This window comes from Dunckerocampus dactyliophorus, chromosome 13 (assembly GCF_027744805.1).
Source record: "Dunckerocampus dactyliophorus isolate RoL2022-P2 chromosome 13, RoL_Ddac_1.1, whole genome shotgun sequence".
NCBI lineage: Eukaryota > Metazoa > Chordata > Actinopteri > Syngnathiformes > Syngnathidae > Dunckerocampus > Dunckerocampus dactyliophorus.
Genome location: NC_072831.1, coordinates 8572780 through 8599971, shown reverse-complemented (window position 1 = coordinate 8599971; position 27192 = coordinate 8572780). Strand labels below are relative to the sequence as shown.

Below are 27192 nucleotides of genomic sequence, written 5' to 3'. Positions count from 1 at the left end.
GTATTTGTTGGGCTTAGAGAGATCTAGCGCATACATTCACCATATAAAAACAAACATCTGCAGTGTGTAGTGGGTATAATGGGAAGCCTGAAGGGGTGTCTCCTAACTTCATGAGTCTTTTGTTAGAAGCAGTGCACTTAAAAGCCAGCTCACACACACACACACACACACACACACACACACACACACACACACACCTTGAGTGGGCGTGTGCTGGCAGGTCTTACAGCTGAAGGGTGATTGGCTGAAGCGTACGTGGGGGGTTCGGGGTTGTCAAGCGTCAATCCAACGTTGATGTCTGTTCTTCACGGTGATGTCATGATGGACGATCACAGACGACTTTAAAGACAAGACATAAAGAAACTCTCACTGCTTTCATGGAACACCTGCTTGGAAAAGCAAACATGGGGGGTGTTAGTGGAGAACTACCATACAGCACAACAAATACGCTAACCAAGCCTCACTCAATTCAATTCATAATTTCACTGTATTTTCTTAGTAAGTATTCAGTTAATATTGGCAGAACACAGGTGAAATAAAAGTGGGAGTGTGCTGTGCATACAAAATACCCGTTGCAAACCGATATATATCAAATACTGTATACTGTACAATAATAATAATTAAATGACAGGCCTTTGAGCTTACAGTTCTGTTGTATAATTTAGCTACAATTAATAAGTTAGTAGTAAGTCTGTAGTTCTATGCTAACACAGCTATGCTACAACTCTCTGCTTTTCTCTGCTTTTTCACGGCTGAAAAATAAGCCACAATTGAGCCAAAGAAAGTTGCAAGTGCCAGCGTTTTGATAAAGAAGGCGAGCAACACTACTGAATTCAAGAAATAACTCATAGCAAAACACAAAGGTGGTGTCTGTGTGTATCGGTCTTCTCCTCCTCCTCCTTGCTCGTCATTGCCGTCTTTGTCAATTATCAAGTCAATAGTCAAGTTCATTTATTCCTTTCAGTCATCATTTATATGTATTTATATGCATTTGAATTGTTTTCTGTATATAAAACTATAACAACTGCAAAACTATAAATACAGCAGATGTGTTTCGCGTTAACATTTTTGGGTGTCTTTATCGAATTAACTGGATTTCCATTCAGGTCTCCAGATTGCGAGGAAATGTTCACATTTTGCGACTGAAGTGTGAGACATTGCAAGTAAATTTTTCATCTACTCACCATGTGCAACCAGCTAAAAGTACGTGTTCCGTAATGAGTTGACAAGGAACGCACATTCTCCCTTATTACCATGAGGTTGAAAAATAAGACTGTAAAATGTGGAGTCAATTGATGACAACTTGTGACAGGATAAGCCAATCGATGCTAGCGTGTGTGATCGCTCACCTTTCAGTCTCATTGCCGTTCGATATTCTTTGTTTACACACATTGCCTGGCTGTCACTCTTTTCTCATCGCCAGTCAGTTTTCCGCCTAGCCTCTCGTCTTTGGACTCCAATTGTGACTTTTTTTTTTTATCACGGTGACATGTTGTCTTTAAAAAGTTATGCGGTTAGTTTGCAGCTCGTTTTTGTCCCACGGGGAAGTGGCTATCACATTCATGAGGTCCGTGCTTACTTACTTTTTGAAAGTTTTGTTTAACAACTTTGCTCTCTTGTTGTCATTGTAATAATTATGTCTCGTCTTCAAAACAATAGTTGCATGTCTACACGTAGTGTATCAAGCTTTAAGACAGTGACGCCATCACAGGTGTTTACAACAGCGAGGGGTAACTCGCCAGCTGATGTTGAGCAGATCACCAAAGAATATAAGCTTCAACTCTTTTTTTTATAGCTTTTTATAACAGTTTTTAATAGCTCTTTAATTCAGACATGATGCCTGTATTTAATGACAAATGAACACACACTGTTTGAGTGGAGATGTGTTTTGTATATTAAGTAGAGTTTAAATGTTGGCAGTCACATAAAACACAAATAGCTCACCTCTCCTTTCTTTTTGTCAAAAGTAGCTTCAATAGTGCTGCAGTTTGGATACACCTGCCTAGGGCAAGGCGATTTGGGTAAAAATCACAATTAATTGAACCACCAACCTCGATTTCGGTTAATGTACGATTATCCCTCTCTCAACTATTTACTCTGTAATTATTTGTATAATTTTGAACAAGTGAAATGAATATGCACAGATGAACAATTTAGGGTTATCTATTGGAACAATGGAACTGAAAACACACGAGAATGAAAATCTTTTGTGAAAAATTAACATTTGATTTTTCTAAAAAAAAGGACGATTAAAAAAAAAATATTTCTTGCAAGTAAAATAAATATATAACTTTATACAGAATAAAATACATGTAAATCTTATGCAAACAAAACTGTACAAAAATACACAAAAAACAACATAACCGACATGGCAGTTTTACGGCAATTCGCAGCTCTAAATGTCGGTTTCGGTTATTTTTCAATTGATTGCACCTACCATTCCAAAAACATGGGCACTCACTTTATACTTTTACGTTTTATAACCGGAAAGTTTCGATAAGAAAAATGTTTCAATTGTTGTTTTATTCTATTAAGTGTGTAAAAAAGATATTATTGAACAATTAGTTTCCCATGTATTAGTATTACTCTAAAACAGGTATCAAATTTAATTCAGGTTTGTGTCCAATAGCACAAAATTTGTTACACACAATTGAAGGTAAAAAAACAACGAGTTGTCCCCTATTTATTTTGTGGAAATTAGCCACCCTACCATTTAATATGCTGATTAAATTTTTTTATTATTAAATATTTTTGTTGCTGCCAAACGTCTGCTCCACACTTTAGCCCAGTAGTTGACAGTAACTCGCAAATGAGCTAGTTTGCCAACCGACATGAACTCCAAAAGAAGAAGCTTAAGAAGATGAAAAAGAAATGTTTAAATCTATGGAAAATGTAATAATAATATGCTTTTAACCAATACCACAAAGCTGAGATGCAGTTTTTTCTTGAAATATATAAAACTTTTTAGGATATTGACATGTGTTGCTTTCCAAAAATATCAAGGTGGCCCTTGCATCCTTTCATTTTTCTGTATGTGGCCCTCAGTGGAAAAAGTTTGGACCTGCTTTAGGAGAAGTGTCTCTTGTTGCTTCATAATAATGGAAGGTGCTAGTGGGGGTGTCCCAGCAGATCTTTAATTGCTTTCTTTGGTGAGTGGGAGGGGCTGATGACTTATGAGGTTTGAAAGGACAAACCTGCCACAGGAGTGTGTCGATGTGTGTGTGTGTGTGTGTGTGTGTTTGTAAGTAACCATGGTAACTAGAGTTAGCATAGTTAGCAAGTACAGGTTACCAGTTCGTATGATTGTTTCAATGATGTAAGTTTCTTTTATGACTTAAAATGATGTAAGGCTCAGAAGCAGCTGCTGTGTGTTTGTTTGTGTGTGTGTGTGTGTGTGTGTGTGTGTCAGGTGCATCTGCTAACATGAGCCAGATGGCGTGTGTGTAAGAAGTGTGTGCAGGCACGACATCTTTCTCCTCCACCTCCTTTAAGGCTGAGGACAGATGTGCCAGTTTAACATGAAAGTCCCCACCCCCACCGGGACCAAAAGGGGCGGGACAAAACAAAGTGACCAGCTGACCAGGACTAAGCGACCTTTAACCTCAGCTGCAGACCCACACGCTTCACAATCAAGTGAAGACTTGAAAGTTGTTGTTTTATTTATTGGGAGATCTATTTATTATTGTGAAGGCCGGAAGTGTGCTGTTTTGTCTTTGGGCTCTTGAAGGCTATGTGGTGTGATGTTGAAACAAAGCTACTGTACCTCCGTACTAATAAAAAGTGCCTTCCAACCTTAATGGTTGCTGTCAAATGTTAGCGGACATATTAAGACCCTCGCTTACGCATATTTACTCATAAATAATTCCACACTGCGGACATACTGAGTGAGCAAGCTTGTTGCTGTGTAGAACATGTCATCACTTGCGCACCAATATCCTTACTAGCAGAAAATCTGACACTTATAGGAACTAAAATAATTTTTAGGCCAAAATTGGCCAATAATATCGGTTGACCGATATCATCGGACATCACAAGTAATAATAATCATCAAATAATAAGAATAAATGTGTGGAATAATAACAATAAGTTCAACATGAACAGCACTAGCTTGTTCAAAGCAATCTCTCAAAAATTAAAACTTTAAAACAATCCATCAGATGCTGTTGATACCAACTAACCCTGCATTTTGCATGCAATGCATTTTGTAGGTAAACTCACCTGTCAGCGTCAAATGGTTGTTGCAAAGTATGCTAGCTGGCCACATCCACTCCTACATCTTGCTGTAAATCTTGAATGAGCCTGTGGGGAGAAATAGTATTAGCATCAGAGAGACAGGCTCATTATGAATATTTATTTTATCATTTAGGAGCTTTATTGCCTTTTATCTTCTGTGTCTTATTATACTGTCATTTTAGTGCATGTTCCCTCAGGGATCAATAAAGCTAATCACAGCACATCTTATTTTATCTCTTGCTCACAAGCCAACCTGCAGCTAGGTCGAGCCTGCATCTAGCTAACAAGCTATTGCAGTCCCTTGATGAAGGTTAGCATGAAAATAATGGCGTGCTCCCCTGAGTGGTGACACACAAAGATGAGATCTCCATAATGCAAACATGTTGCTGTTAAGTTAGAGTGCATGATACAACTACTTTGTGTCATGAAAAACGTCTTGCCATTGCTTTGTGTCATGTCATAACTATTACCCAACCCCCAATTCCAAACCTAGCCCTAACCCTACCCATAACCCTAACTCTACACAAACGCAAACCCTAACTCTAGCCCCAACCCTACCTGAGCCAAAACCCTAACCCCAGCCCCAAACTAACCCCCTAACCCTACCCCTAACTCAACCTCAATCCTCGACCCACCCACAGTGCTATCTCTCACAAAAATCCCAACCCTAACCTTAACCCTAACACTAACCCTAGCCCTAATACTAATACTAATACTAGCCCCAACCTGAACCCTTACCTCAGCCCGAAACCGATCACTAACCCTACCACAACTGCAATCCAACCTGAGGCCCAACCCCAGCTGCAACTCTGACCTCACCCCAAGGCTTATCCTAGCCAAAACCCAAACCGAATTCCAAATCCCAACCCTAACCCTAACCTGAGCCCCTAACTGTAAACCCAACCCAAACCCCAAACCTAAACCTAGCCCAAGGTAACACTCAGTCTGAATTGTGTGTGTGCGTGTGTGTACGTGAGGTCCAGGTGAGAAGATGTATCTTGCGGCATCGTGAGTCATCATGACATCAGACAAAGACGTCTGACTGGAAAATATGCAAGACTTTTTCACAGTGAGGTCTCACACACCCACACACATGCTAATAAACGATGTACATTTCATCTCGGGACTCAGTGAAGACCAACTCTGTCAATGTGTCAAACATGTAACGTCTCCCTTGTTAGTGCTAATGTTAGCTGATTCGTTCCATAGATCTTCTGTATATGCTTTCACTGTAAACATTCCAGTGCTGACTCAGTGCTGACAAAACTCCTGCCTGCTGGTTTCTAATGAGGCGGTCCTGGCCTAGTTATCACCCGGCCCTCTGCGCCTCAAGGGATTGGTGTTCGATCTCTCTGTGGAGAACACGCCCGGGCGCGTCCCTCCCCCTCACTGCAAATTAGAGACGATGTGCCACGCAGTTTTTATACGAGGTGACTGACAGCCTTTTTCATCTGCGGGATGATGCTATCAAGACGGCCGGTAGGCCAACATGCTAACAAGCAGCCGTGCAGGCGGAGAGGGGATGGGGGGGAAGATGACGCATCTTGTCAAGACAAAAACTTTGAAAGAAAATGTCTCAAAGTGGCTTTGATGTTCCAGGAAAAATTTGTGAACAACAGGGACACAATCAGATTTTACTTGAAGTAGATGCGTCATGCTAATGTAACATATACAGAAATTATTTAATCAATGCTTTATTTTTTTTTAATACAGGTTATAAATTTATTTGTATTTGATTAAGGAAAATGAATATTTGATCCCAACACGGATGTACAGTAATTGGGGAGAATAGCTGCTCAAGCTGAAACCTGTTTCCCTTGAGACCGCCCATAAGCTCATCAATTGGCTCTGCCATGTCTTGTTCACGCGTGATTGGCTGTCCACGCTGTCACTGCATGTGCGTTTGTTCCCCCTCGGTCACGTGAGCCAGATGGATTTTAATATCAGAGGTTTCATTTACAATAACAGTTTAATCAGTAGATGCGTGCTTTTGTATGTGTACATGTGCCTGGTGCCCCCCCAAACAACAAATCGAAGAGAGTATTTGCATGGCAGGTGTCTTTTATCCCCATAATGAGTTGAGATAAAAAGTACTTGCTGGAAGGGACAGGACTAATTAGGGATGGGTATCGAGTCTCAGAAAAGGAATTGTTCAAATTGAAACGATGTCCAATACAGGACTAATTTGTGTGTTTTATAAACACATAACCAATATGTGTGTGGGGGTCAGAGTGCTTGCTGGTTGGTAGAGGATCAAATACTTAGGTCACTCAATCGAATACAGATGAATTTACAAACTTTATTTATTTTATTTATTATTTCCACCCACATTCCAAAAACATGCATGTTAGGTTAATTGGCGACTCTGAATTGTCCATAGGTATGAATGGTTGTTTGTCTATATGTGCCCTGCTGTTGGCTGGCGACCAGTCCAGGGTGTACCCCGCCACTCGACTGAAGTCAGCTACATAGAGGATGGATGGATGGATGCTTTACATTTTGTCACTTGATGTTAAAATAAAGCTATCATAAAAATATGTAATGTTCATATATTTGTGAGTGGATAACTTACAAACTTACATCCTAAGTGAACATGGGCTGATTTTTTTTTAATGTTGTGCTAATTAAACAAGATCAGCTACAACAAAAAACATTTTTTTCTAAAAATAAATTTTCATTGACTGACCAAGAGCGTATTTGATAAAACCAGGTTAGAGGAATACTGAATGCATATTTATGGCCTGAATTTGACCTCCTATAATTAAAAAACAACAACCTTATTCCGGAGGTTTCGTTAATGTCTCTGTCCATAAAACTGACAGCAAAGAGCAACTGATTCAGATTCAATTAGCGGCTCTCTACAGTCATGTCAGTTATGTTTTTATAACAAATTAGCCACTTAGAAGCAGAATGAGGCCTCCATTATCTCAGTTTAGCGCTTCATTTGCCACAAAGACAAAGAGGGGGAAAGGAAGGACAGAAGATGATTAAAAACACTATTAGAGTAGCAAAATCATCCATCTTGGGAAAACAAACAAACCTGGTATCAAGATGGTGGACTTTATACAAAGAAAGTAATTAATATTGGGATATTGTTATTACGATCTGTTATTTGCTATGAACACTGTTTCACTGAAATACAAGGAGTGGATAAAAGCTACATTAACTGCTAGTATAAGACAAAGTCGCCAAAAAGTAGAGTTAATGTTTAATTTCACAAGTACAAGTTATGCTGCTAGCATAACACAATTTAGAAAAATACAATGATGCTGTTCCACATCGCCACAAATAAGAAGGCGTTAATGTTTTAAATCAGGGGTGCCCATTACGTCACTCTGTCGATCACTAAGGTAGTGTGGGGCGATCGCATGTGTAACCACATCACAAACTCATTTTGTAGATGTCATATGTTGGGGTTGGGCATCGAGCATCGAAGCGAACCGGGACAAACATTCCGATTCTCCCGGAATCATACATTTTTTTTAACCTTTAAATTCCTATTTTTGGTGATTGACCAGTAAGCCGACCGGAAAAAATGGGCGCGTAACACCAACAAAGAAGCCATCAAACACCAACAAATAAGAAGCGGCAGGAAGCGTTTGTGTTCATCCATTTCAGCCAACGACAGCGTGTAATGGCGCTAGAAAGTTTGGCTGAAATTCTGAAAAAAAAATTAACGGTCGGCGATGTGAAATATTTGCAACGGCATCATATCATACAAAGGAGGGTGCGCCACTAACATGATTAAACACCTCGGGATTCCCAGTGTACAGAGTGCCCTTTTTTTGACGCGCTAAGCCTGACTTCTTCCAACCAGTCCGGTAAGTAAAACAATAAATTACATTGATCTTAAGCCAACACTGAGGCAGCAAACAAATTATACTTCATACTGCGAATATGGTGGCCAACTGAAATATCCAGCTAACGTAAGGTTGTGTACTTTTTCATAGACAAAAGACCTGACGTTAACGCCAGCTTTAGCCAAGTTGACCAAAGATGCGTTAAGTGTTACTCCATTCACCGTACTTGTTTGATACTCTGCACGCAGGTTAGTAGGAACTCGACAACATGGTTAAGTTGCACTTTGTCTATTCTGCATCATACGACACTCTCCAACATACAGTATAAACAACAGGATATGTGTAATTGTTTTGTCATGAGGTTTTCAAAAATCAAAATCATTTGTGAACGTGTACTCCTATGTAAAGAGACAAACATTTATGTTCCAGTTCAATGGTTTGATATTTATATACTGGTTAAAAATAGCCCTGTTAGAAATTCATAGTAAAGTAATTCATAAAAAGTTCATATAATTGTAAAAAATCATGCAGACATTAAGACATTTCATCCAAGAACTTTGGTTAGCGCCCACATTTAAACTTTTATGAACCTACCGCTGAAAAGAATCGGAATTGAGAATTGTTTGGAACCGAAATCGCTCAAATTCAAACGAAGCCCAACCCTAGTCATATGAAATCAGTCAGCTGACATTAAGCTGCAAAACATTAACATGCAAAAACTGTGGGATTTCTAACTGTATATTATCTCTGATATAAAATAATAGCTCACATTTTCAAAATTAATATGCATTTACATGAAAATTTGATGTACTTAGTTGCAAATGACTTTTTAAGTGTATTTTTTTCTTTTTTATCATTGTTTGGTCACAGTTTCCCACTGGCCTAAATGTCATTAAAGTGGTCAATATTTACCTCCTTACTTCTACTGTATTTGCATTAAAGAACATAAGCATCTTATTTTGTGCCAGTGAAAGCCGCCACTGAACAACCTCGACAGCTGAAGGTGAGAAATATTTCAACAGCAGGTAATTAACTCCTTAATGAGAAGCGAGCTTTGGGCTACCGTAGCCATGGCGACCACTGCCATATTGCACACACATACACACGCATGTACGCACACACACAGGCGTGTTAGAGGAGGATCTATATTAGCCTGCCATGCTGATGTTGACAAATGAGCGTCTTTAGCTGCGCCGCCTGTTAGCTAGTCCAGACGTTTTGCTGTGATTTATGGCGGGAGGCAGCCATCTTGTCTCGCCTGTTTTTTTGTTTTTGTTTTTTTTTTTTTTTGGGGGGGGGGGGGGGGGATGACTTAATTAACCTTTGTGTGCTGAAGGATGACTGAAGCTGTCCTTTTCAGTTTTATAGCTAGCCAGCAAAATAAACTGGGCAGCTTCCTATTGGCTCAATGTGATCATAGGAAGACGGGAAGTCAATTAGGAAGAACATCAGAAGGAAGTAAACACAACTGTAAACGAGTAAAAGACACATTATCAGCCATTTTTATTAGTACTGTTAAAAAAAAAAAGAGAAGACACAATTTTGTTATCACACAAGTGTTGCATACGAAAAATTAAAAGATGTGGGGGCCATTTTGATATTCTTCACATTTTCGTGTTGATAAAACACCTGAAAACCAACCCAGTATCTGTGTCTAAATTTGGGTTCTGCAGTCTTTGAAGTGTGCGTTTGGGCTGTCCAAATTGGAAAGTGCATGAAGGCTCCTTCAAATGTGTCCTCCTTCTGCATTTAATGGGAGTACGCATTCATACCCTCCTTTGTGGCCCTTTATATCCCAACATTCATCTCATTACATGTATCTCATCTCAAGTCAAACAACATTGCTGAAAAATTTCAGTCTGGTTTTAAATCCTATCACAAACTGCACTTTTAAAATGTTAATCGCAGACTCTGGTGGCTCAGCAGCCAGATTTGACGGCAGCCTTTGACACAGTTGATCATGATATCCTTACATATATCCGGCCTAGAGACATGTGTAGGAACTAAAAGGCACAGTCCTCCATTGTTTCCAGTCATACTTAACTGACCGGCCCTTCTCTGTCAGTCTTGGTCCATTTTCGTCAAAGACTTCCCCTCTTGGCTACAGAGTGCCCAAGACTCTATTTTAGGTCCTGTCTTGTTTTTATTGTTCTTACTGCCACTGGGTTCAATTTTTAAAAAACACAACCTTTCCTTTCATTGTTTTGCTAACGATGTCCAAATATATCTACCCCTACAATCCAAAAAAACTGCCTCCACAACGTAAAAAAAAACCTGGCTGTCAGTTAACTTTCTGCCCCTAAATGAAAAGAAAACCGAGGCTGTGATTTTTGGGGACACAGCCCTCACTGGCGTCGACAGTGCCTTAGGCCCCCTTTCGTTGTATTGCCGCCCCTGTGTAAAAAAACGTTGGTGTTTTTATTGACAGCTCTTTTAATCTTGACAACCAAATCAGTTCAGCGATCAAAGCAAGTTTCCTTCAGCTCAGGTGAAGCCATACCTACCCAGAATACAATTTGAAAGGGTCTTACATATGTTCATTTTCACGGCTGGACTATTGCAACTCGCTTTACTTTGGCATTGCCCAGTCTTCCATTCATAGACTTCAACTGGTCCAAAATGCAGCTGCTCGCCTGCTCACGGGGCTTATACGTTATGAACACATTACCCCTGTGCTTGCTTTACTCCACTGGCTACCTGTTACTTTTAGGATTAATTTTAAGATTTTATTGCTTGTTTTTAAATGCCTAAATAGGATAGCGCCCTGTTATTTAAGTGATTTGCTGACTTTGCACACTCCCACCACAACACTTATGTCTTGCAACCAGTTTTTTTTTTTACATTGTCCCAGGACGAGACTAAAAACAAGAGAAGAAAGAGCTTTTGCAGTCGCAGGCCCTAAACTAAATCTCCCCTTGCAAATCAAAACTGCTCCTACGTTGGTGTGTTTTAAATCAACACTATAAACACACCTTTATTCAATGGCTTTTAAGACAAGCTAATTTTGACATTTTTATCTATTTATTTTATTTTGTTTTTAACTTTTTATTGTATTAAATGTTTGAATTGTTCTTCTACTTGTTCTTATTGTGTTTATTTTAGTACTTGTTACATGTTTCCTATTTTGGTTATTTTATTACATTTTTCGAGCATTTTATTTTCTTGATCAGTACAGCACTTTGGGGCAGCATGAACTGTTTTTACGTGTGCTTTATAAATAAACCTTGATCTTGACCTTGAACAACTCCCCAGGGAGCCGTCCGGGAGGCATCCTGACCAGACCACCTCATCTGGCTCCTCTCAGTGCGGAGGAGCAGCAGTTCCACTCAGAGTTTCTCCCAGATGACAATGCTTCTCACCCTCTCGCTAAGGGAGGACCCAGACATCCTACGTAGAAATCTCATTTTGCCGCTTCTATCCGCAATCTTGTCTTTTGAGTCACTACCCAAACCTCATGACCATAAGCGAGGGTAGGAACGTAGATCGAACGGTAAGATCGACCGGTAAATTGAGAGCTTTGCCTTTCGGACTTAGCTCCCCTTCATCACAATGGACCGATGCAGAGTCTGCATCACTGCAAATGCCCCACCGATCCGCCTGTCGATGTTGCGTTCCATCCTTCCCTCTCTTGTGAACAAGACCCCAAGGTACTTAAACTCCTCCACTTGGGGAAGGATGTCATCCCCAACCCGAAGATGGTACTCCACCCTTTCCCGGGAGAGGAACCATGGACAAGCTTCACACTTGGCTGCAAATCGATTTAGTCAGAGGTCACAGCTCGATGAAGCCAACAGGACCACATCATGTGAAAAAGCAGAGACCCAATCCTGTGGCCACCAAACCGGAACCCCTCAACGCCCTGGCTGCACCTAGAAATTCTGTCCATAAAAGTAATGAACAGAATTAGTGACAAAGGGCAGCCCTGGCGGAGTCCAACCCTCACTGGAAACAGGTCACACTTATTGCCAAATCGGACCACTAAGGTTCCTTCGGCCGCCACCCAACTCGCTCGGCACCCGACCACTTTGGAGACCCATGTTACCTCTTCGGGCTACGCCCGGCCAAGCCCAAGACGCTCGCCATCGTGCCCCACCTCCAGGCCTGGGTCCAGAAGGGGGCCCCGGTGACTCGCGTCCGGGAGAGGGAAAACTAAGTCCATTGTTCTACCCTACCAGGGGCATGAAATCTCCCGACAACCTAGCTCCTAGGATCATTTGGACATGCAAACCCCTCCACCACGCAAACCCCTCCACCACGATAAGGTGGTGGCTCAGGTAGGCAGGAGGCTCACCGCACTGTTCACGTTCTACAATATTTATGTATTCATGTCAATTCTACCTCATATTTTGCACATTTGCCAGTATTTGCACTGTTGTCGTTTCTTGTTGATACTGTATACCATATATGCCCTCTTTATACTGTATTATAAAATTCCCTGTATATACATCTTATTTTATATTTTTCATACTTCCAATTTATACACTAAGTCCCCAACCAACGAACACAATTGGTTCCAGAAGACCGTTCTTAAGTCGAATTGTTCTTAAGTAGGGGAAAAGGTAATATTACCAATGATATAGGTACTACATGTACGTGTATACATATACAGTACATGTGTATGTATGTAAATATGAGTTTGGATGCAGTAGTAATATTAAACGAGGATAATTAATGGAAAAAAACAATAATAAAAATGATATAATAATACGTAATGATAAATGTTATTTACCTTTGAAGAGGAGTGGTCGAGCATACGTCGTTGGTGGTAGTGGTGGTGGAGGAGGAGTTATTGAAAAAGGACAAATGGTCGTCGTCGTTAGACTCTTCTAAAAGAGGTAGTGTTCTGTGGGTGGTGTAGAATTAAGCAGGCCTATTAACTCTTCATAAACTTTAATCACACGCTCTGTCCGGGTTGTATCATAAAACTCTTAGCCTTCCTCTCTCCTCTTCCTCGTCTTCTTGTATCTGTTGGTCCCATTAGCAGTGTCACAGTGCCCTCTGCTGGTCAAGCATGTACCAGTATAAATATGGGTTTGCCGGGCAAGTATGTAGCAGTATAAATATGGACTTATAAGGCAAAACACATGAAAATATAGACCAGTTGGCTTGTGTTCATATCTCCGAATGTTCGCACGTCGGATGTTCGTTCGTAGGGGACTTAGTGTACTGTTAATTCCATTGCACCGTGGAGGCGAAAAAAATTTTAATTTTGATGCTGTGTATGTCCTTAATATGGTGTACAGTATTGACAATAAAGACACTTGAATACTTGAGTATATACACACACACGCACACATATATATTTATATACATTTGTGTATATAGAACAACACCAGTATCATGACATTTGCGGATGACACTACAGTCATGGGCCTGATCACTGGTGGTGTTGAAACATCATACAGAAGAGAGGTGGCGGACCTCATAGCTTGGTGTCGTGATAACAATCTCCATCTCAATACAGAGAAGACCAAAGAGATGATCAATGACCCAAGAACAAGGGAAAAGGAGCCGCATAAAACCCTGTTTATTGATGAGACTGAGGTGGAGAGGGTGAAAACCTTCAAGTTCATTGGCACATACATCAGCGAGGACATCACCTGGTCTCACAACACCCAACAAATTATGAAGAAGTCCCAAAGGAGACTGTACTTCCTGAGAAGACTGAGGAAATTTGGCATGTCCACCACAATCCTTAGGTGCTTCTATAGATGCACTATGGAAAGTGTCCTTATCGCCTCCATCACTGTTTGGTACGGTAACTGTACAACACGTGATAGGAAGGCACTCCAGCCGGTGATCAAGACCTCACAGCACATTGTTGGGGCAGCCCTCCTCTCATTGCAAGACATTTATAAAACTAGAGTCCTACGAAGAACACACAACCTCATCAAGGACAGCACACATCCACAACACTCATTCTTCAAACTCCTACCGTCAGGCAGACGCTACAGGAGTTTGAAGTCCAGGACCACAAGGCTGGCAAACAGCTTTTACCCACAGGCCATCAGGCTTCTCAACGAAGCACTCACACACGCCGCACGAAACACACACTCATAGCACTTTATTTATTTGTATTAATGTCTCTTCTGTTGTTGCTTAATTTATTGGTATTAATGTTTCTTCTGTTCTTATTCATTTTCTTGTGTTTTCTTTTTTGGGAGAATGAACAGAATAAGAATTTCATTGCATAGCATAACTACCTGTTTTACTGTGCATATGATAATAAAACTCTTGAATCTATATACAGTATGTGTGTGTGTCTATACATGTATTTATACACGTGTGTGTGTGCCTGTGTATACATATACAGTCGGCCCTCACTACATCGCATTTCGAATCACTGTTGCGTTTTTTGTAAAATTAATTCATTAATAAATGATAACTGTTTCATGGTTGACTATGGACTATTATCAGTCCAAAAATATTGGAAAATAAGTTATATGTAGTATTCTGGCCACTAGGCGTCAGTAATATTACATGACATTACATTAGATTAGATTACCTTCACACTGCATGCACAGGTAGTAAGCCATGGTATGTCTGACACGACATAGTTCTCCCTCCCAGTTCTGCTCCCATTCCGTGTGGAAGTGGTAGGTTTTGGCTTCTTTGTCCTTCTTTCCCATTTGCTTTGAAACACTTAAGTTTAGAATAAATAAATTGTAGAGGCTAACTAGTTAGCTCGGTAGCTTGCTATGCTGGCGGCTGCCCAGTCTTTCGTCCCTGCAGTGATCCTGTGCATTACAGATAAGAAAAACAAAGAATAATAGGAGTGTAAAGGTGATTATGGGGGCGTTATTTCATGTTTACAGGGCTCTAATGGTAAAAATCATATTTAGTCAAAAACAGGTTTTCTATGCTCTAACTACAAAAATATTGCATTTACTAATATTGATTACTACTTCGCGGAAATTACTCATCGTGGTCGGGTCTGGAACCAATTAACCGCAATAAACAAGGGACGACTATATAGATCTTTTCATAAATCCTCCTTGACTTTAATCTAAACATGAATATGAGGATGGAGATGGAGGGAGACAAAGAGTGGATCATCCCCCCTCTCCCCGGGCCCCGTACCCACACAAGGGAAAGGCTAAACGTCGCCTCTAGGGGGGTTAAAAGTCTGAAGTCATGACCTTACTGATTCTGGTATCACTGTCTACATGCATCATCAGCTCGGGGGGGCATGTCTTCTAACACAACACTGGTAGTAGAGATCAAGGTTACTAAAGGTCATTGAAAGGAAAACAAACTGACAATAAAGATGCACTCATCGGACACTTCATTAGGAACACCATCTCATGAGCTTCTGCCTTTACAGAGAAAATAATAATTCATTAAAATATATTATATTTTGACAGTATATATTGACAAAGTTGACAGCATGATTCCATCGGTTTATTTGCATCACAGTAGAACCTCTCTCAGTGTGGAACGTCAGCAGCAGAAACTGTGCAGCAGAAAGGTCAACGCTGTGATGACTTAAAAAGATCACTCGTCGACGTCCTCCTCCTGGGGGAGTCTACCTGCCCTGACAGGAGCACGCACATGTGAGCACTGCATTGTGCACGTGAAGCACAGCTCTTGATGAGTGAATAGTAACGACAGTACTCGTTCAGAGAAGAACTAATGAGAGGCTGCAGCATCAGGACCGGCAGATGGGAGGACGCTCGCATGACAACATGCATGGTTGTGTGCTTGTGTGTGTGTGCATGATGTGTGTATAGGAGAAAAAAAGAGTGTAGTTATCACTCCATGTGAAGGAATTTCATATTTATGAGATCAGTCACAGCAGTAAAATAAAGTATAAAAACATCAACAATCTGCGTGTTACAATCAGAAAATGCTGACCAGCCACACATGACTATTCATTCCATTTACACTGAAAAATGACATATTCCTGAATTCATATCAAAATGTCATGTGTCGTCGTGGTCCATGTCACGCCCACCAACGGTGAAGGAAACCTTGTTAGTAGTTTTTGTGTAGTCCTGCTAACAAAACAAATACTGTACTGTGTCTCTGTTGGTGTACTTCTGTACTTACACTCAGTCTTTTGAGTGCATAAGTGCGTTCACACTGAGAAGCACAACATAATGCACTCAAAACACAGTTAGTGTACAATGATGGGCCCTCAATAGACACCATCTTGGCTACATAGCGGAAGGGAAGGGACTACCAAACCTTTCCAAACTTACTAAGAAGAGAAGAAGAGGAAGGTAGTGTTTTCACAGTAGTGTGAAAAAGTGTTTGCCGCCTTTCCTGATTTCTTATTTTTTTTGCGTGTTTGTCACACTTAAATGTCTCAGATCAAACAAATTTGAATATTAGTCAATGACAACACAACTGAACACATAGGGAGAAAAATAAAATCATCCCTCATCTTTGCAGAATTGTTGTAATTCAGCCACATTGGAGGGTTTTCCAGCATGAAGTGCCTTTTTAAGGTCATGCCACAGCATCTCAATAGGATTCAGGTCAGGACTTTGACTAGGCCACTCCAAAGTCTTCATTTTGTTTTGCTTGAGCCATTCAGAGGTGAACTTGCTGGTGTGTTTTGGATCATTGTCCCGCTGCAGAACCCAAGTTCCTTTCACCTTGAGGTCATGAACAGATGGCCAGACATTCTCCTTCAGGATTTTTGATAGACAGCAGAATTCATGGTTCCATTTATCACAGCAAGTTTTCCCAGGTACGGAAGCAGCACAACAGCCCCAGACCATCATACTACCACCACCATATTTTACTGTAGGTATGATGGTCTGTTTCTGAAATGCAGCGTTACTTTTACGCCAGATGTGATAGGACACACCTTCCAAAAAGTTAAACTTTTGTCTTGTCAGACCACAGAGTATTTTCCCAAAGGTCTTGGTGATCATTAAGATTTTTTCTGGCAAAATTGAGATGAGCCTTAATGTTCTTTTTTGTTCAGCAGTGGTTTTGGTCTTGGAACTCTGCCATGCAGGCCGTTTTTGCTCAGTGTCTTTCTTATGGTGGAGTCATGAACACTGACCTTAACTGAGGCAAGTGAGGACAGCAGTTCTTTGGATGTTGTTGTGATGTCTTTTGTGACCTCTTAGATCAGTCGTCGCTGTGCTATTGGGATATTTTGGTTGGCCGGCCACTCCAGTGAAGGTTCACCACTGTTACATGTTTTCCGCATTTGTGAATCTCACTGTGGCTCGCTGGCGTCCCAAAGCTTTAGAAACGGCTTTATAACCTTTTCCAGACTGATAGATGTCAATTACTCTTTTTCAATCGCTTTTTCACACAGGGCCATGTAGGTGTGGATATTTTTCTCCCTTAAATATAAAATGTTTATTTAAAAACTACATTTTGTGTTCAGTTGTGTTGTCATTGACTAATATTTAAATTTGTTTGATGACCTGACACATTTAAGTGTGACAAACATGTAAAAAATAAGAAATCAGGAAGGGGGCAAACACTTTTTCCACACCAGTGTACACTAAAACTCAACTCAGCATCACAGTCTAGGAACGGAATTCATTTGTAACCCAAGGACCACCTGTATGCTTGAGTGTACTGATGGACGTACTCCATTTGAGACACAGCAACAGAGAGACAGGCTACGTTCACGTGAGAAGAGCCAAACCAAAACAATCGCACAAACCTGCAAAGACACTGTTGTCGTGGCAACAATCGGTTGAAATCTGCAAAAAACGCAGCAACATCACACCAGTCACTAATCTGATAAAGCAGACAACAGCAACCTGAGGCAGGTGACATCACAGCCAGCCTTTAAATGCAATGCTCAGCATGTTTGCTTGGTCATCACGAGCCATGGAGGACACAGCAATGTCTGATGACACATTGTGATGTAAATGGTTTACAGCCTGGTGTCATAGTGAGACATCTGTCATCAGCTTGACAGGCACACATGACAGCAAACATTCACTCAGCAACCGACAAATATGAAATATTTCAATGTCCGACACATTAGTCACATCATGTGACCTTCACAGTGGCGCACACACACACACACACACGAGTGTGATGGCTGCAGGGGGAGGATGTGTCACACACGCATTACTTGTTTCACTAATTGAATCATTAATCTTCCGCTGACCCGCAGAACGCTTGAAGGTTGACAACTTGGCCTTACAACATGCTAAGATGGGGTCAGGTGTCAAAGGTCATCCTGTCAGTCCCAAAAAGAATATAAAAAAAGCAATAATTGTTGTGTACTTTCTTCAGCTGGTTTGGAGGCTGATATTCCTTTGAGCTCTTTTTAAACATCTCTCTCAGGATGCGCGTGTGTGTGCGTGCGTGAGCGTATAGAGCATGTAAATCCAGCCTTCTTACACGCGTGTTTGTATTTTAAGAGGCGCCTCGGCAAGATGGCTGAACGCAGCACCGCTGCGTTCAGCCATCTTGCCTTTGTGTTCAAACCCCCCCACTTAAATTATTCATGAGTGTGTGTGTGTGTGTGTGTGTGTGTGAAGTAGTGATGCACGTTTTATTCACTCCGCTTCTCTGACACCGTGTGACCCGAGCAGCAACGTGGCAGCGAAAGCCGAGGGGAACGCCACCATGGACTGGAGCGTGCAACACTTTGCATTGTGGAGGGATTTGCATACAGTCAATAAGAATTTAGCTCGCATCCAAAAAGAGGAGCGGATGGTGGTTCTTCACCATGTTCTCATTTTGTTTATTTATGATGTAGTGTCACCATCATGGAGGGAAAACCAGCTCATAATACTCATTACTTGTAAACACATCCCATAATACAATGATTAGTGAAGGATGAATGTTGTTATTAACAACTAAAGTGTCCTGTCTTAATAATCCAATTAATAAAGCTCAAAACTAAATACTGTAACTAAGAATGATAATGTTTTTTATTAACCCCACTAGATGGCAGAAGCTGCATTTTAAGTATCATGATTGGTCAGCATGCAGCAGTCTTATCTACCTCAGCATACACTTTAAAATGTTGCTCCTTTGCTATTGGTGTGAAAGTCATACGTGTTGCACATGTCACTCCGTTGTTTACAATCAACTCATCAGCACTCTTAATGCTGACAGAGCAGTTTGATGCTTACTGCTATTACAACATTGGTTCTGTTGCTGCTGTGCTGTACAATATAATGCTTCATAAAAGATCATTTAGTCAAAGTGAGCTGCATTTCCTTTTCCACTGTATAATGCATGCCACATCATTGTTAAAGTTTTGTAAAAAGTTGTTATATCTAATGATTTTTTACATTTAGGTAATAACAGACGCTCTCCAATTATCTCCTGCTAGTCCCTTCCCAGGCTGACTTAAAATGAATATAAAATATATAAACACACCCACTTATATTTTCATATAACGCACGCAGAACAATGAACAACACTGTGTCTGTCACCTTTCTTCATGTCTGAAGAGGATCAATTAAGTGCTGCGCTATTCATATGATGATGCATTCAAGCGCAATGGTAACTGAGTGTGAGGGAATATGCTTTCCGACATCAACCAATCAGTGGACTGAAAAATGCTGCTGTACGCCTGCTAGCTGGCCTTGTGACGTGAATCTGAAATGTGTTTAAAAAAACAGCCCCTTTGCTAATAGTCTTTAAGTGCCCTACACTCCTGATTCTGAAGGCCCCGAGTAAATTAGATTGACATGGAAACACATAGAAGCTGAAATTTGATTGGACAAAAAAAATCAAATGTACACATACACTACTGGACGCAGTGCAGCTAAGACATGCGCTACAAAATGTTATTGTTTTCATTTATGAGGAGGGTGATAATAGACCTACCTCATGTGTAAAGTGCCTTGAGATAACTTTTATTGTGATTTGGCGCTATATAAATAAATGGCAATTGTATTAAAATGAAGATCATGAACTGTTGGGCATAAATTAATACAATTTCACGCAACAAATCCTAGAATCATAAGTGTAGGTAGTGCTTCTGATAGTGTTCAGGCCAGCAGAGAAAGCCTCGCTGGTCCTGACTACACACCGCTGATGTTCACATGCACACACATACAACTCCTCCGAGGGACACCCAGCTGGTGTGCAGCACGTCTCCACCATTAGAGCGACGCAAACAAGAAACATCTATCATTCCCAACAGTCTCATCACAAGTGGTCAAGACCTCCATACATCTTCCTATTGCTCCTCCACACTGCTAATTTCCTGTTCATTCTTAACGAGCATCACAAGCATCATCAGAGGAAGCTCGGCAGTATGTACTCAATTCCAGTCTTGCCTGGGAATGTGGTGAGGCAATAGCGGGAATGAGGACGCTTGACAAGCCACAGAGTAGAAACAATTCTTCAGGTGACAGGAAGTCATGTGAGAGTCAGCAAGATGAAGACAGCAGTGATGGTGAGGATGCAGATGAGAACGTTCCAGAAAAGAAGTGCGACAAATAAAACTGGAAATGAAGATGGGGAGGACAGAATATAAGTGATCCTAGTACTTCCTGTGGAATGAACAAAAAGGAGGGAACATGGAGGATGGAGAGAACATACAGGGAAAGAGGGAACATGAATGGAACATGCAGGATGAAGGGAACATGGAGGATGGAGAGCACATACAGGGAAAGAGGGAACATGAAGGGAACATGGAGGAAGATTAAGAAAACTAAAAAGATGAAGAGAACATGGGAGGATGGAGGGAACATTAAGAGAACATGGAGGGAACATGAAGGAACCATGGATGGAATACGGAGGGAACATGTCGTATGGAGGAAATGTGGGAAGATTGAGGGAACAAAGAGGAAAAAGAGGAAACATGGAGGTTGGAGGGAACACAGAAGGAACATGAAGAGAACATGCCAGGAACATTGAGCGAACATGGAGGGATGAAGGCAACATGGAGGAAACTTCAGGGAACATGGTGTGAACATGGAGGATGGAGGGAACACAAGGGTGAAGTGAAGGGAACATGGCGGGAATATGAAGGATGGAGGGAATGTGGACAGAAAATGAAGGGAAACGTTTTTATTAAGGAAGTAAAATCACATCCAGCGTGGCTTCCACAGGGACGCTGCCTCCAGCATCGGGACAGCTGAGTTGGACCCCGTGAACCGTTTGATCATCACTACTTGACTATAAATAACTTTCTACTTCTTTTTGGACATGTTTTATACCTTATTTTGCTTTACTAGACGAATTCTTCACAATGCCAGTGCTGAGGCCATAAAAATGGACAAGTCCTAATGGAATAGTCCCATGCTTCTTTATCAGTCAACATGTTCGAATTCTAGAAGGTTTTCTACAGTAAAGTCATTACCAGCTTCTTCACACACAGTTCCAGTTTTTGGATGATGAGCCTATGAAAGTCATATTTCAGGTCTGCGTGGTAGAGGATGTTTCCTCTCAGTCAGGACGTTATTTCGGTCAAGGGACTAAAAATAGTCCACCCTGGCACTGTGGCGCTTCAGGGAACGTCAACTTTCCACAGAGCAAGCACAAATCTGGAATCTCAGCGTCTCTGACACAGTTTGGATCTTTGAAATGTGCTCCAAAAATAAAAATAAAAAAACATTTGTAGGTGGGACGCAGCTAAAAGTAGGATGCATGATGAAAATCTTCATCTTTTTCCAGACTGTTATGTGGAATAGTCCCAACTTAAATCTTTAGATCTTTATAAAGTGATTCAAGTCGAGTCGGGCAACGCGGCACTGGCATCGATTACAGCTCACCTGTGACCCTGAACATGCACTGGAAAATGAATGAATGAGCGAAAGTGGTCCATGCCGTAATCTGCAGTATTGGTGGAGAATGAGGAAGTGTTGTGTAGGAGTGGAGAGGACGTAGAGACAGTGTGCAAGTTGGAGATGTTGGAAATGAGCACTGCTGTCGATGTGTTAAAAGTGAAAGTGAAAATAAATAAATGGATCGTAATAACGTGCCACATTTGACTGCTGGTAATGGTAACGGAATTGTCACGTTTAAAATAGTAATTAATTACATTACCTGTTACTCGAAAACAATGATGGCGTTACTAACACCGTAGTAACAACAGTACATCCTAAGACTGGTAATCTGCTATTGTGTCAGAAATAAAGGCTAATTACCGACAAGCTAAATACCCCAAATAAGCTCCTGAAAATCAATCAATCACTGCTAAATCCTCTCTGCCTTTCTCACGATCCCATCAACTCCCTGCGCTCCTCCTGCCCTTCTTTACCTCTCAAGTATCTGCATCAGCACCAGCAATGATTCCTCTTCCAGCAGCATCTTCTGTCCGCATCATCTGCTCCTGTACTTCCTGTTGCACACAGGAATGGAGGCAAAAAGGTGATGTATGTGAATGTTAAAGATGACTTCCACATTTTCTTCCACAAACATTCCCACTGAAATAAATGGCCAATTTTTACAAGTTAGACATTTCTCACATTTCATTCCAACATGAAAATATTTAGCTCATTCGGGACATTCAGATTAAAAACACAATCTCCCTTTGATCTTGGGAATTCTTACTACGTACTTCCACATTTCTCAACCCACTCAAACCTTTCCTACCCAAAAACATTCAGCTCATTCAAAACATTCAGGTTATCTATTTTCCACATTCCCGAAATCCCCGTTTTTTATGGAATTAAACATTTTCCATGAGCCATTTCAGTTTAGCTTTAGCTCGTCAGCATTCTACAGTACACCATTATTCGATACCACTCAGGATCACGGGTGAGCTGGAGCCTATCCCAGTGTACCTTGGGCAAGAGGTGCCATACACCCAAACACAGAACACATACAAGCATTTGACACTCAATTTCACACCAATTTACAATACATTCTACATGTTTCTGGGATGTTAAAGTACCCGGAGAGGGCCCACGCACGGATGGGAAGAACATGCAAAGTCCACACAGAGATGTCCCAACAGAGATTCCGACCCTCAATCTCACACCTGTGAGGCCAACATGCTAACCACTGGGCAACTGTGTGGCCAGCTCTTCAGCACTCACATGCAATTTCTACACAAATTGCCTTCTCTTGTTGTTATTCCCAACATGGCTGCTGGCTTTATTGACCTGCTGAAAAGTTTGGTAAAAGTGGAGAACGTCTACATTGAGCTTTTTTGGTGTTCGTACACTGTCTCGGTTATCAGTTATAGGTTATAGCTACTCAGTTATAGCTACTATTTTACATACTATTGCACTTAAACTAGTCCATTTGCCATGTACTGTATCATTCCGCGGCATCAAGCACGCAAACAAAGCACCCAACACGCTGCTGAGTCACTGTCTGTGCATTTGTTATTAAGTGCAACTGCTAAATAACACACCATGGAGCCAAAGAAAGTTGCCAGTGCCAGCAATTTGATAAAGAAGGTGAGAAACACTAATGAATTCAATGAATTCAAGACAGATCTCACCGTAAAGTACAAAGATGGCGTCTGCGTGGCCCAACTGGCCAGTCAGCATCAACAATAAGTTTCATCAAAGAAATCAAGGAAGCTAATGTTATGAAAGAGGTAACATTGTAAGGATGCATGAAGAACTCCACTCCATGTCTAGTGTCGCACAAACAAACATGAGCTATCAACTTAGCTTAGCTAGAGGTGCTCTGACTGGAGTTGTCTTCATTTTCTGCACGATGAAGACAAACGGCTCATCGGGGATAGCGAGGCTCCTCCTAAACCCCCCCTGGCTGAGCTGGCCTTGACTCTGACGATAAGAGAATGTTTGCAGACATGTTCTTCCCTCAGTGGGAATAAGAATCAGACGGGCGTTTTCCTATTGGAGCTTCTGGTTGGTGCATCTTGGGCCCCCAGGCCAGAAACAGTGAAACTTGCCATCATGCAGGCAGACAGTGTGGGCGTGAAGTGTGGGCAAGGGAGGGGTGGGGGGTGAGGGCTCTACCAGTCTATATTTTCCACTGTAGGGACTTACATACGTTATCCATCCATCTATTTGACTATCCAGCCATTATTTCATCCATGCAACAGCAGCAGCAGCGCTTCAGGCTGCTCCATCTTTACCAACATGTTGGGAATGAGGTTGCTCACCACCTCCGAGGGCATCAGTGTGGGTGGAAGAGGAGGAGGAAACACAAATATCACCTCAACAATGTAGGCAGCAGCACCACAGAAATTCATCCAAATAAGAAAAAAATAACTATTTCTATCCGGCGGCTTTCTCCCTCTATTATTTCTTTTTAAAGACACTTTCTAACATGTTATACCAACACCAATACTCCAAATGCGTGTGGAATCATTGAACCTATCAAAATATGTTAGTTTTGGTAAGAACTTCAACAACAAGATACACTGTGTGCATAATGACAAGCCCAGTTAGGATTTAGTACATTTTCCAAGTCCAAGTTGTATGAAGTAGAATGTTTATTGTATGTAAGCATATATGTGCTGATGTAAATTTGTGTAATGAGGGAGGGTGTGTCCCAAGGAGTTCAACACCGGGTGTTGACACGCAGGACCATGATTACTTCTCTTGCAAATATTGGCAGGGTGGCGTAAAACATGTCAGGAATGTTTATTTGTATTTATTTGACTTATGTATTAGCATTCGTATGCTAATTCTAGGGGCTTTTATTAGGGGCAGGAGATAATTGGGGACAGCATTGGATGAAATTTTGGGCATAACTGGCTTGAGGTTGGGGGGTGAGGGGTGTATTGTGTAAAACACACATATGTACACTTCATGGTCTAGTGCAAAACATGTACAGTGGTGTGAAAAAGTGTTTTCCCTTTTCCTGATTTCTTATATTTTTTTGCATGTTTGTCACACTTAAATGTTTCAGATAATCAAACTAATTTAAACATTAGTCAACAACAACACATGGTTTCATTTATCACGGCAAGTCTTCCAGGTCCTGACGCAGCAAAACAGCACAAGACCATCACACTACCACCACCATATTTTACTGTTGATATTGTATTGACGTTCTTTTTCACACAGGGCCATGTAGGTTTAGGTTTTTTTTCTCCCTTAATAATAAAAGGTTTCATTTAAAAACTGCATTTTGTGTTCAATTGGGTTGCCATTGACTAATATTTAAATGTGTTTGATGATCTGAAACATTAGTTTAGTTTAGTTTAGTTTAGTAAGGACAATGTGCAGTTTCATTAAAAAGATGTCTGCACCAGATTTAGCTCAGAGCTAATTTCCATCTGCTATTTAAGTGTGACAAACATGCACAAAAAAATAAGAAATCAGGAAGGGGGCAAACACTTTTTCACACCACCGTATGTACACTTCATGGTGTAGTGCAAAACATGTATACAGTAGACGCCCCTGCAACGTAAATAATCTGTTCCGAGAACCTTTATGTTATAGGGATTTTATGTTATACGAAGCGTAAAATACATGTAAATAGCCTAATCCGTTCCAAGATCTTCCCAAACTCACCCCTTTGGGCCTTCAAAATATTCAAAGTCCACCAAATATGGTGAGAAAATATAAGAAAACGTTAGCATAAACATAGTAGAGTAACATTCCAATATAAAATAAGGTAATAAATAAGATTACTGTAAATGAATAAAACTGAAAAACAAAAACAATCTTACCGTTCATGAGATGTCTTGATTAGGAGCACGCAAGTAGAGGCAGGAAGAGGAGGAGGAGGACTAGCCTGAGTCGAAACACGACTCAAAGAGTCTAAGAGTCAGCTGGTCTCACAGACAAACACACACGCACTACACGATAATGCTGTGTGCAAAATTTTAATTTGTAACTTAACTTAATTGTTTAAGTTAGTTTAAGGGCGACTACGAAGAGGAAGGGAGGTTGAAGGGAGAAGCCTGTCTCTCACACAAACTCATGTAAGTCAGGCAATGAGATGAGAGCGTAGGCGGTGCCCCAATAATCAGCCAATGAGATGAGAGCGTAGGTGGTGCTCCGATAATCAGCCAATGCGAGCGTGAAGCGTCAGAAGGCGTCACCAAGTGTACTCTGTTAGTCTGAACTTGCACCGACTTGACGCTTTACGTTATATGGAATTTCTTACGTAATACGATGCAAAAACTTTACATAAATTCTTTACGTTTAGTGGAATTTAAGTAAAAGGTGGTTTACGTTATGCGAGGTACTACCGTATATTAAATGACAAAAGCACTAATATTGCATTATTGAGTGGAAAGATTCTACTCGTGAATGATTCCTTCAAACAGATGCACATTCAGAACACTTAACACACATTCCCTTGTTATATACAACCCGAGGAGGGCGCACGGCTGAAGGAAGGAAGGAAGGAAGGAAGGGTCTGTGTGACGATGGCTGTTATCAGGGGAGGAGAAGCTTTTCAGGCATCTGCTCGTTTAGTTCGGAAGCGAATGTTCACTCACAACCATCTGTCGGAGCTGACGTCTCCTCCTGAGACACTCATGAATGTGGAATATACTTGTATTACGGTCATTATTATTTTTTGTATATATGCATTTCTTGGACCTCGTCACTGTAAACGTTAATAAACGTTCATTGTTATGTTGTAGCTTAAATGCTCACAGACATTGCTTCCTATGTCAAACAGTTATTTATTTTCTGTACTTACGTGATTTTATGGAAGACGACATCGCTTTCTTGTCTATTTTGTGCCACTACCCTCGACTTTATTTAGTACCTGGAAAGAAAGGTGTGTTAAATTGTCGTGTTAATGTGCGTACGTGTTGATAATTCCACTCACCAGGGATCGTCAAGCGTTCTTTTCGGAATGAGCAACATTCCTCAAGGAGCTTTAAAATAAGATGGCCCTCCAAACAGCACGTTAGCATGGTGATGCCTTGTCACTCGGCGGCCATGTTGTTAGGCTAGCTAACCAACTAGCCACATTTGAATAAATCTTAAATAACTTTGCCTCCTATCACTCAAACTACAGTTTATTCTCGGCTCCTCTCACAAGGTTGTGGCGTCAGCCGACTTAAATCCAGCTTGACATCTCTTCAACCAAATGGCTTCTACGAGATCACCCGCTCAGGTGGGTCATTAATAGACGACCTCGGCGGCCACCGGCGTGCAAAGTGCTGAAAAATGACGTGATGAGTCAGACCGAGGTTGCTTGGACCTGCTGCTCCGTATTCACCGCTCCCATTCGGCATACTTATGAATGATTTATGTGCAGAGAGGGACGCACACAGGAGCGGTTAAAAAAGCTAAATGTAGCACTCGCATCACAAACTCACTGACAGGAAGTAGTTTTTACTTTCTCCAAAGCCTAAAACGACTTCAAGAAGCAC

The 27192-nt window shown here is 41.1% G+C and overlaps 1 long non-coding RNA gene across 1 annotated transcript; it reads right to left on the bottom strand.

Annotated features, from left to right (window-relative positions):
* Positions 1 to 232: 232 nt before the first annotated feature.
* Positions 233 to 27192, bottom strand: LOC129192796 (uncharacterized). Its single transcript, XR_008573501.1, has 5 exons — positions 26643 to 27192; positions 26511 to 26579; positions 22186 to 22266; positions 4219 to 4299; positions 233 to 386 (listed from the first exon to the last, which is right to left on the bottom strand). It is a non-coding gene; the product is annotated as an uncharacterized LOC129192796 (long non-coding RNA).